Below are 12,652 nucleotides of genomic sequence, written 5' to 3' on the forward strand. Positions count from 1 at the left end.
CAAATGTACTTCAATCTCTTCCAGAATTTACTTGAGTAAAAGTACAAAAGTATTGGCAAAATATGCTTAATGAGTAAAAGTACTCGTTATGCAGAGTATACTGCCAAAACCACCAAACTCATGCAATATGAAATATATTATTATTCAATACAAAATAATGCAGTGTCAGGGAACATACACAACAATAAAACCAAGGGATCCCACAGTTCAGTCCCTAGAGAGGATGTAGGCTACTTCAAAATGTTACTTAGGAGACCACCCAAATCACAATGTGATGACATTACACCGTTGTACTTTACAATACAAACCCCAAAATCAATCCTCCAGTTCTAGGCAACACATTTTTCACACACACATATTTCCACACAACTCCTCTAAGGTATATTAGTTCAATATTGAAAATGGGTGGTCTTCCCCTTTAAGTAAATGTACTTCCCACCACAGGAGCCAGAAGGAGGGGAAGCAAGATTCACTTTGAATGTCAACGGCCTACTTACCGCATTGCAAGGACTCGTTCAGTCATTCACACCTTCAGTGTTCATGTTCTATTCACAGTCAACTTGGATAGTGAAGAACAATAGACCATATTCACACCGCAGCCATCTTGTATTGCATCACGTTCCATTCGTCAACAGATATCAGAGTGGTGTGGGGCTCTGATTGGCCCCCACCATTCTTGTTGGACTATATATCTTGGCTCAGTGCCATCTTGCTTCTTTAGTCTGAACGACCGAAACGTTGTAATACATTTATTGTGAGTGAAGACAGTGTGCTCCATTCGTCAATTTGGTCAACAGAATTTGGTGGTACAGAACTCATATTTTTGGACCATCGCTCCATTGTTGTAAGGGCTGATGTATACTCCACTTTTAGAGACGAATTTATTTAGGTTCAGTGATTGGGTGAAACATAAAAGAGGAGGACAACAGCTTTTCAAGAATTTGAATTTATTTTATATATATATATATATTTTTTTTAGCAGAGACAATCTCTAAGTGTTTCAGTTTTTTCAAGTGTTAGTATAAAGACTTACAAAAGGTTCACAAAAGGAAGAAATACTGCGCTAGAAAATAAAATATCCCTTTACCCTTCAAATAAAAATACAATTACTAACCCTTCTTACCTAACTAAATAATTACAAAATGTACAGCCAAATTAATGACAGTAAACCTACATACCGTACCTACCTAATACATTTGGCTCCAAATGTGTATGCATCTGCTTAAAGGAGGCTCAGACTTGTTGCCACCCCATGTGGAGAGAGACACAATCCAAAATGGCCGTGGTGTGAAAACGGTCCATCAACACAATAACAAAGCCATTAACACGTGTGAACAACTCCACCCCGTCCGTCTGTCCGTCTCAGAGAAGGAGAGAACTAAACAATACATCTTCTACTTACTTCTACTCCACTACATCTCAGATCCAAATATTGCACTTTTACTCCACTAAAATTATTATAATATTATAAAACATACATAAACCACATTTATGTATGTTTATGCCTTGGCTATTTGGAGATAGCGATCTACAAGCTCACAACGCGTCGCATGATCTTGCATCGTGACGCGTTGTGAGCTTGTAGATCTGCTATTTTCAAACATTTTGTAGTTTGGTACTTTAAGTACTTATTGATGCCAATACTTTTATACTTTTACTCAAGTACATTTTAAATTCCATACTTCTACTTGTAACAGAGTATTTCTATATTGCAGTATTGATAATTTTACTTAAGTAAAACATTTGAGTACTTTTTTCCACCACTGATGCAGATCGTAGGATGGAGGAAAACAACGAGACGGAGGAAAACAAGGCTCAGTCAGAAGAGGATCCTTCGGAGAAGGACAGCTTGGACAGAGTAGAAATTGTGGGCAGCAAAATGTGAAATAATAATGTTAGGTTTATAATAGAGATTCATTAGTCGTTAATAGTGATTAATTGGTCTTTAAGCAGCCCATGTTTCTTTTTCAACTTTCAACAACCGTTTTGGGCGAAATTGTGCATATATCTAACCAACAAATTGAATTTCAGAATTTCTCAAGAATATATTTAGGAACAGAGCTTACAGGTTAAATAAAAGGTGTTTGTGTTCATGTTTAATTTTTTTTTAGCCAGAATCATGTGAAACTTAAATAGTGCCAGATAAACTTCTGGCAAACCTTTATCTTTATGGATTATCATGAAAAAAGTGCAACAAGAACAGGTTGGAGAGTTTACATGGTTGTAAGCCCTCTGCAAATAGTAACATTAAATACAAATAGACAACACCACTGGTTTAAATGCCTTGGCTGGGATGCACAAAGATACATTTATGGCAAGTTAAAATGTTGTCCTTTCTGAAAAAGGCACATAAACAACACTGAATTTGAAAAAGCAATGCCAATTAATTCAAAACTAGGGATACCCCATATCTCAACATAAACAAATCTGTAGTATTTCTATTTAAAAATGTTCCAAAATGTTGAGTCCCAAAACACTGATTGAATTGGCAGCCTTCATCACAAAGGGATTTTTCAGCTTCACATTCTAACATAATTATTAAAAAATAACATATCAGCTAAAACCGATATGTTATTTTCATATCTTGTTGGGCACAAACAGCTTCTTCATGTGACTGGCACATGAATAAAATCATTGACACAGATTTCCACAAGGATTCTATTGCTTCCATGAATGGCTTAGCAAGAACTGCTAACCCATTGTGAAAGCCTCTGGCTTAGGGCCCAATAAAAGTTGTCTTTGGTTGCTCTGCAACAGTGGTTACATCCAGGGTTGCCATGTCTGCTTTGGGATTGTTTTTTTTTTCTGTAAAGTTGCTTGTAAATATTGGTAGCTGTGAGTTGCAGTTTTTGGGCTTGTTTCTAAAGTGTAGTTGCTTATATTGGTCTTGCTTTGTGATGTTGTTTAAACCAGTGTTTCTCAAAAACTTTCATGACATGAAATGAATAGTATTTGATTGCGGATTCCCATCTGACAATATTGTATGCCAAGGCAGAGAGTGACCCCCATACAAGATTTGTGTTTCCTAAATGTATCTGATTTAGCGCGTGTTCCTTCCACCGGGGAAATCGCCACTGTCAGGTGAAAAGAAGCAACTTGGACTACTCATGCATAGAAGGAAGCATGAGGTCAGTCCGTTGTCTCCCCAGGCCCGGCAGAGGGAGAGCAGGGCCCAGGATTACATAGGCAATTGGCACTGGGTGAAAATGGGTTACAAAATCGTGGGATAAAATCTTTTTCTTTTTTGTTGTTGAAAATAGCAGATCTGCTTTTCAAGTGCCCAATGTATATTAGTTTAAAGGGCTCGCTTCTTTTGGGCTTCATGTTTTCATAGACCTGGTTGCTTGTTTCTCTCACAAACTCTGGCAACACGGCGCAGTGGTTACATCACATAGTTAAAGAGTAAGTCCAGGCGAGTGGTACAGGGTCCAGGCAGAGACACCATGACCCCGTGGCAAATGATGGAGCAGTTTGCTTACAGTAGTTAGTGGTGAAATGCACCGCAGTATCCGCTGTGGGATATCAAGCACAGAGGCATGGATTCTGCCTAACAAATCGAACCAGTGATCATTTTGACAGAACATTTTGATTTTTTTTTTTTATATATAAAATTCCATTTGATTACACTTGATTTTGTCGACAAAAGTTTATTTTGGCAGGCCTTTATGGCGTCGTAATGACTGATCTTACACTTGGTTGCATGCTGAAAATAGCCGACCTACAAGCTCACAATGTGGTGCAACGCGTAGTGAGCTTGTAGATCTGCTATTTTCAGAGCACAACCAAACATGAAATGACTTGTCTTTTAGTTCTACTGGATTTATTCTCCACTAGTCCCTCGCTAACCTTTTAGTCGTTTGGTTGCGCTCGGGTGTTGCACTCTGAAAATAGTAGATCTACAAGCTCACAAGGCGCTGCCCTGCAACGCATTATGAGCTTGTAGATCTTCTATTTTCAGCAATGCAACCAAGAGTAGAAACAGGCATCACAACGCCATCAATCAAGGCCCCCCAAAATACATTTGTGTCGACTAAATCAACCGTCGCTTTAGTAAACTAAAATCTTATGCAAAAAAAGACTATGACTAAAACTAAAATCTAAATTCCCCATCAAAATCAACACTGGATACTAGGTCATGAAGACATGTGGGAAGCAATCAGCCAGGGTTTCGTCGCAATGCGCGTTGTGAGCTTGTAGATCGGCTATTTTCAATCAGGTATAAAATAGGGCTAAAGTGGATTAATGCATGTTCTATTTCATCATTTATATCTGCAAAGTAACTACCGGTAGTAACTCAAGTTTTCAAATAAATGTAGTGGAGTAAAAGTACAATATTTGCATCCGAGAAATGGTGGAGTAGAAGTAAAAGTATTGGAAATTGGATATACTCAAGTAAAGAACAAATACCTCAAAATTGTACTTAAGTACAGTACTTAAGTAAATTTACTTAGTTACTTAACACCACTGGTATACAGTTATGTTTATCAAAGGTGCCCAGCATGGGTTAAAACCTGCCCACCCCCCACCCCCCCCCCCCCCACCCCCCACACCTTTCCCGCCACCTCCTTACAAATTCCAACCTCTTGCACACAAAGGCATCTGTGATCCAATTGGCTGAGGAGACATTAAGGTGTTATTCATTGGCATAGTGACCGCGTCCCCTTTTACCTGCCGCAGGCATGCTTGACTGTTGTACTAGTAGGATCACTCTCACACTGCACACAATCAAACAACACACAGCCTCTGGAACTACCCCAAATCCTACCTGACAATCCATCCATCCATCTGCCAAGCACATGCATGGTTCATCTGTCCTGTTCCGCCGTGTGGTTCTTCTGATTGAGGCCCATCGTCGCGCTTGGAAACCCATCGCCAGCACAGCGTCATGAGGACCGAGAAGGAGGCCCGGGGGGAGAGGGAGATGCCGGCGGTCATAGTGAACACCTTTGCAGAAGGTAAGAGAGATTGGAATTGTATTATCAAAGTATAGGCTACGTTTGTTTGGAACCTGATGAATGCCCCCCACGAGACAAAACGCACTGGTCACCTGCGTTTTGTTTTTCACACTTTGCCAAGCCATGGTGACCTAATAAATCGTCCTTGTTGGGTGGAAACCTTGCATGTCCAAAACCTTCCCCTTTTTGTTATTTTAAAAATGATTTAAACTAGTGAAAATAGCAGATCTACAAGCACACAACGCCCGTTGTGTGCTTGAAGCAAAGATTTTGGTTAAATTTGGGTCTTGGACCCGTTGGCAAACGCCAGGTTGTGTAGAAGACATGGATGGAAATGACAAAAGCTGAGAGCCCCCCACATCTGCACGCATGTGCGTGCACGCTCTCTCGCTCGTGCACCCACAACCACGTTTATCAGAAATGCTTCAATGTAACGTTTATGTTATTACTCTTCACAATGATGTTACATGTGGGAGACGTGAAGCTATACAGTACGTTTAATTGACAGGATCACAGATGTGAATGAATGCAAGGACCTACTGAGGAATTATATAAGGAGAATTAGCTGTGTTTAAACTGTGGTTTACACAATGCTTGACCTAAAGTTTTTTGCCTCGCCCTATGTGTGACCAACTCATCCTGCAGTCCAGTCTGCTTAAAACAAAGTATTTGTATAATTATGGAATAGGTTTGCAATCAAGTAGGCCACATCGTTGCTGTCGGGCAGTAATCTATCTCCATATTTTAACCGCTTGTGTTTTTTTGTAAATTATTGCCTTACTACTTGATCATTGTGGTGGATTTCTGGATCAATCAGTAATCGATGAGGCAATTAGGAGACCAGACAATATTCTATGTGGTGATGGCTATGCTTTATGTACATGATAGGGAGAAGTACAATAACACTCATGTCAGTGGTACGGTAGTTCTGCCAGGAGGCACAAGTCAGAGATCACATATACTGCTTCAAGGACAAGCTGAACCACACGATAGGCTGTACCAAAACAATAGCTATCAGGCCTAGTGGAGACATTTAGACTCTTACAAACTATCAAATATCATAATGTATTGTATAAGTATTATCATTGATGGTATGAAGGTTATACATATGCAGGCATATAATGTCTTCCTCATCATACTACAGCTTCACACAAAAGCAGGGGTCTTCAACAGGGGGTCCGGGACCCCTAGGGGCTCCTCAGAGTTACTACAGGGGGTCCTCCAAATCTTTGTGTGATAGAAGCTTGTTTTTTCCCTCTTTTTTATATTAACCACTTGAACCCTAGCGTCCATATTTTGAGAACTCTAGCTCACAGTGCTGCGAGGCGTTGTGAGCTTGTAGATCGGCTATTTTTGGCAAAGAGCTTTGCGGGGAAAAGAGCAGGCTAAGTACTGTGAAAGGTCAAGTTTATTAAGTATTGACGGTTCAAGTGGTTAAATATCTGAAAACCCACATTAACATGAATCCAAAATATACTGATGATCGTGCTGTCAAACAATGAAACTATATGGAATCTATGATACGGTTGTGGGGGGTCCCTGCTTCATCTCTCTCTCAACTAAGGGGTTCTTGGCCTGAAAACGTTGAAGACCCCTGCACAAAAGCATCAAAAGTAGAAGATCCACAAGCTTGAAAGCTTTAAGCTATTTAGAGCTGCTGCTTTTGCTACTTTTGAATTTGAATCCTGAAAAGTACGTTTTGGACATAATGAGGTTTCCACCCGACAGAGACGATATTACGGTATGTTTTTGTAAGTGACATGGGTCTCAGGGGTTGACACTAAGGTCTCAGAGGCCTTGCCCGAACCTGAAAGCAAACTCAACTCGACCGTTTTATTTAACTGTCTCAAACAGTCGGGCAACCGTTAAGTGTCAACCCCGGTGTGAGTTTTGAACACATAAGTAGAGTTGGGGGGAGAGGGCTTGATAACCTTGTGTTAGAATGAGGTCAGGGTGTTGACTTGATAAGCAGCTGGTCAGTGTTTCCATCTGGTGTTAATGGAATGTGTATGCATCATCCAGGGTCACCACACACACACACACGCACGCACACACGCACGCACGCACGCACGCACACACACACACACACACACACACACACACATACACACACACACACAGTTTCTATGAGTGTGAGACAGCGTAGTGCATTGAGCATTGAGTCCGCCCTCATAGGTAGAAATGAACTTCGGTGTGACCGTACCCAAAGTTATTGTTTTGGTAAAATGTACATTTCTGCCTAACGCTACTCTTCTTTGCTCGGGCAGCGTAGCATTCTCGGGCACAGTGTTTTATCTCTCCTGACACTGCTGCTTCATTGTGCCTTCTATGTATTCAGACATGCCAGAACAGGGCATTTCCAGATTACCTGTGTGGTAAACACTGGAAGGAAGCTGATGGTAGGTGTTACACTCCACCTCAGCACCACTTAATCTCCCTGGTGTGCAGAGAAATGTTAAGAGGCATGGGCTGACATTTATAAAAGAGCCTTTTGGTGAAAATGTTGAAAATAGCCGAGGTCTGTTATTTCTGTGCTTGACACCACACTGAATAAGCATAATCAAGCCAATAGAGGGTATGCGCATGCATAAAGTGAGTGGCAAATCTGACTTTTCTGTTTGGATGTATGGGCTGTCTGTCAAGGCCAGAAAGTGTTTTGACACTCAGCATTGGCGTTTCCACATAACTTCCAAGTATGATGATGATGTCATGTGCATATACTGGAGATATGGGGTACGGCGCTGTTTCCCATAAATTAGAAAACAAATGTCTAAGAAGTAGTGAGAATAATACCAGATCTACAAGCTCACAACACAGCGCGAAGTGACGCGCCGTGAGCTTGTAGATCTGCTTTTTTCACTAGTTTGGGTCCCGCCCGGGCAAATGTCTAATCTCTCTTTTGGGTCACAAGCTAAAAGGTTTGGGAACCACTGGTCTAGCGCATTGAAAGTGGGGATACCGACAATAAGCCACTCTGACCTACTTTTACGGTCATAACTACTGAAGAAATGCAGTAGCTGAAAATATGTTACTGAATGAGAGCTATAAATGTGTTTGCGGCACGCATGGCCAGGCAGCTCATCGGCAGTCAACCATTACGTTTTGGGTACACTTGCAGAAGCACATGTGTGTGATCATTAATCACATGGAAAAGTCTGACAGTGCCATGAGAGAGAGAGCTCTCATTTGATGGTCACTTTGTGGAAAGATATATAGCATCATTAACACGGTAAAAAGACTGAAAGTTGAATTGATCGGCGCAAAGAGGCTCAGTCGACATTTGGGTACATTTCGTCAGCCTCATATATAACAGTGTTTCTCAAACTTTTACATTTCAAGGTCTGCCCTTAACTCTGACAGTATACAAATGGAACCAAATGGACCCGTTAGGGTTCATTTGGTTCCATTTGTATACTGTCAGAGTTACAGACTTGTATGGGTCAATTTAGACCCCCATAAAGGAACCCACAGAGTCCCTGGAATCCACTTTGAGAACCACTGGGCTATAACATAAAGGCCTAAAGTCAGGGGTCTTCAACAGGGGGTCCTCAGAGTAACTACAGGGAGTCCGCCAAATCTTTGTGATGGGGAACATTAGCCAATCTACAAGCTCACAACGCCTCGCAGTGAGGCGTTGTGAGCTTTTAGAGTAGGTGTTGTAGAGGGGGATGAAGGGCAGACCAGGTACCACTGTGTCGACTAAATCAACCGTCGCTTTAGTAAACTAAAATCTTATGCAAAAAAAGACTATGACTAAAACTAAAATCTAAATTCCCCATCAAAATCAACACTGGATACTAGGTCATGAAGACATGTGGGAAGCAATCAGCCAGGGTTTCGTCGCAATGCGCGTTGTGAGCTTGTAGATCGGCTATTTTCAATCAGGTATAAAATAGGGCTAAAGTGGATTAATGCATGTTCTATTTCATCATTTATATCTGCAAAGTAACTACCGGTAGTAACTCAAGTTTTCAAATAAATGTAGTGGAGTAAAAGTACAATATTTGCATCCGAGAAATGGTGGAGTAGAAGTAAAAGTATTGGAAATTGGATATACTCAAGTAAAGAACAAATACCTCAAAATTGTACTTAAGTACAGTACTTAAGTAAATTTACTTAGTTACTTAACACCACTGGTATACAGTTATGTTTATCAAAGGTGCCCAGCATGGGTTAAAACCTGCCCACCCCCCACCCCCCCCCCCCACCCCCCACACCTTTCCCGCCACCTCCTTACAAATTCCAACCTCTTGCACACAAAGGCATCTGTGATCCAATTGGCTGAGGAGACATTAAGGTGTTATTCATTGGCATAGTGACCGCGTCCCCTTTTACCTGCCGCAGGCATGCTTGACTGTTGTACTAGTAGGATCACTCTCACACTGCACACAATCAAACAACACACAGCCTCTGGAACTACCCCAAATCCTACCTGACAATCCATCCATCCATCTGCCAAGCACATGCATGGTTCATCTGTCCTGTTCCGCCGTGTGGTTCTTCTGATTGAGGCCCATCGTCGCGCTTGGAAACCCATCGCCAGCACAGCGTCATGAGGACCGAGAAGGAGGCCCGGGGGGAGAGGGAGATGCCGGCGGTCATAGTGAACACCTTTGCAGAAGGTAAGAGAGATTGGAATTGTATTATCAAAGTATAGGCTACGTTTGTTTGGAACCTGATGAATGCCCCCCACGAGACAAAACGCACTGGTCACCTGCGTTTTGTTTTTCACACTTTGCCAAGCCATGGTGACCTAATAAATCGTCCTTGTTGGGTGGAAACCTTGCATGTCCAAAACCTTCCCCTTTTTGTTATTTTAAAAATGATTTAAACTAGTGAAAATAGCAGATCTACAAGCACACAACGCCCGTTGTGTGCTTGAAGCAAAGATTTTGGTTAAATTTGGGTCTTGGACCCGTTGGCAAACGCCAGGTTGTGTAGAAGACATGGATGGAAATGACAAAAGCTGAGAGCCCCCCACATCTGCACGCATGTGCGTGCACGCTCTCTCGCTCGTGCACCCACAACCACGTTTATCAGAAATGCTTCAATGTAACGTTTATGTTATTACTCTTCACAATGATGTTACATGTGGGAGACGTGAAGCTATACAGTACGTTTAATTGACAGGATCACAGATGTGAATGAATGCAAGGACCTACTGAGGAATTATATAAGGAGAATTAGCTGTGTTTAAACTGTGGTTTACACAATGCTTGACCTAAAGTTTTTTGCCTCGCCCTATGTGTGACCAACTCATCCTGCAGTCCAGTCTGCTTAAAACAAAGTATTTGTATAATTATGGAATAGGTTTGCAATCAAGTAGGCCACATCGTTGCTGTCGGGCAGTAATCTATCTCCATATTTTAACCGCTTGTGTTTTTTTGTAAATTATTGCCTTACTACTTGATCATTGTGGTGGATTTCTGGATCAATCAGTAATCGATGAGGCAATTAGGAGACCAGACAATATTCTATGTGGTGATGGCTATGCTTTATGTACATGATAGGGAGAAGTACAATAACACTCATGTCAGTGGTACGGTAGTTCTGCCAGGAGGCACAAGTCAGAGATCACATATACTGCTTCAAGGACAAGCTGAACCACACGATAGGCTGTACCAAAACAATAGCTATCAGGCCTAGTGGAGACATTTAGACTCTTACAAACTATCAAATATCATAATGTATTGTATAAGTATTATCATTGATGGTATGAAGGTTATACATATGCAGGCATATAATGTCTTCCTCATCATACTACAGCTTCACACAAAAGCAGGGGTCTTCAACAGGGGGTCCGGGACCCCTAGGGGCTCCTCAGAGTTACTACAGGGGGTCCTCCAAATCTTTGTGTGATAGAAGCTTGTTTTTTCCCTCTTTTTTATATTAACCACTTGAACCCTAGCGTCCATATTTTGAGAACTCTAGCTCACAGTGCTGCGAGGCGTTGTGAGCTTGTAGATCGGCTATTTTTGGCAAAGAGCTTTGCGGGGAAAAGAGCAGGCTAAGTACTGTGAAAGGTCAAGTTTATTAAGTATTGACGGTTCAAGTGGTTAAATATCTGAAAACCCACATTAACATGAATCCAAAATATACTGATGATCGTGCTGTCAAACAATGAAACTATATGGAATCTATGATACGGTTGTGGGGGGTCCCTGCTTCATCTCTCTCTCAACTAAGGGGTTCTTGGCCTGAAAACGTTGAAGACCCCTGCACAAAAGCATCAAAAGTAGAAGATCCACAAGCTTGAAAGCTTTAAGCTATTTAGAGCTGCTGCTTTTGCTACTTTTGAATTTGAATCCTGAAAAGTACGTTTTGGACATAATGAGGTTTCCACCCGACAGAGACGATATTACGGTATGTTTTTGTAAGTGACATGGGTCTCAGGGGTTGACACTAAGGTCTCAGAGGCCTTGCCCGAACCTGAAAGCAAACTCAACTCGACCGTTTTATTTAACTGTCTCAAACAGTCGGGCAACCGTTAAGTGTCAACCCCGGTGTGAGTTTTGAACACATAAGTAGAGTTGGGGGGAGAGGGCTTGATAACCTTGTGTTAGAATGAGGTCAGGGTGTTGACTTGATAAGCAGCTGGTCAGTGTTTCCATCTGGTGTTAATGGAATGTGTATGCATCATCCAGGGTCACCACACACACACACACGCACGCACACACGCACGCACGCACGCACGCACACACACACACACACACACACACACACATACACACACACACACAGTTTCTATGAGTGTGAGACAGCGTAGTGCATTGAGCATTGAGTCCGCCCTCATAGGTAGAAATGAACTTCGGTGTGACCGTACCCAAAGTTATTGTTTTGGTAAAATGTACATTTCTGCCTAACGCTACTCTTCTTTGCTCGGGCAGCGTAGCATTCTCGGGCACAGTGTTTTATCTCTCCTGACACTGCTGCTTCATTGTGCCTTCTATGTATTCAGACATGCCAGAACAGGGCATTTCCAGATTACCTGTGTGGTAAACACTGGAAGGAAGCTGATGGTAGGTGTTACACTCCACCTCAGCACCACTTAATCTCCCTGGTGTGCAGAGAAATGTTAAGAGGCATGGGCTGACATTTATAAAAGAGCCTTTTGGTGAAAATGTTGAAAATAGCCGAGGTCTGTTATTTCTGTGCTTGACACCACACTGAATAAGCATAATCAAGCCAATAGAGGGTATGCGCATGCATAAAGTGAGTGGCAAATCTGACTTTTCTGTTTGGATGTATGGGCTGTCTGTCAAGGCCAGAAAGTGTTTTGACACTCAGCATTGGCGTTTCCACATAACTTCCAAGTATGATGATGATGTCATGTGCATATACTGGAGATATGGGGTACGGCGCTGTTTCCCATAAATTAGAAAACAAATGTCTAAGAAGTAGTGAGAATAATACCAGATCTACAAGCTCACAACACAGCGCGAAGTGACGCGCCGTGAGCTTGTAGATCTGCTTTTTTCACTAGTTTGGGTCCCGCCCGGGCAAATGTCTAATCTCTCTTTTGGGTCACAAGCTAAAAGGTTTGGGAACCACTGGTCTAGCGCATTGAAAGTGGGGATACCGACAATAAGCCACTCTGACCTACTTTTACGGTCATAACTACTGAAGAAATGCAGTAGCTGAAAATATGTTACTGAATGAGAGCTATAAATGTGTTTGCGGCACGCATGGCCAGGCAG

The sequence above is a fragment of the Nannobrachium achirus genome (assembly GCF_963921795.1).
Source record: "Nannobrachium achirus genome assembly, chromosome: 17".
In the NCBI taxonomy this organism is placed as follows: domain Eukaryota; kingdom Metazoa; phylum Chordata; class Actinopteri; order Myctophiformes; family Myctophidae; genus Nannobrachium; species Nannobrachium achirus.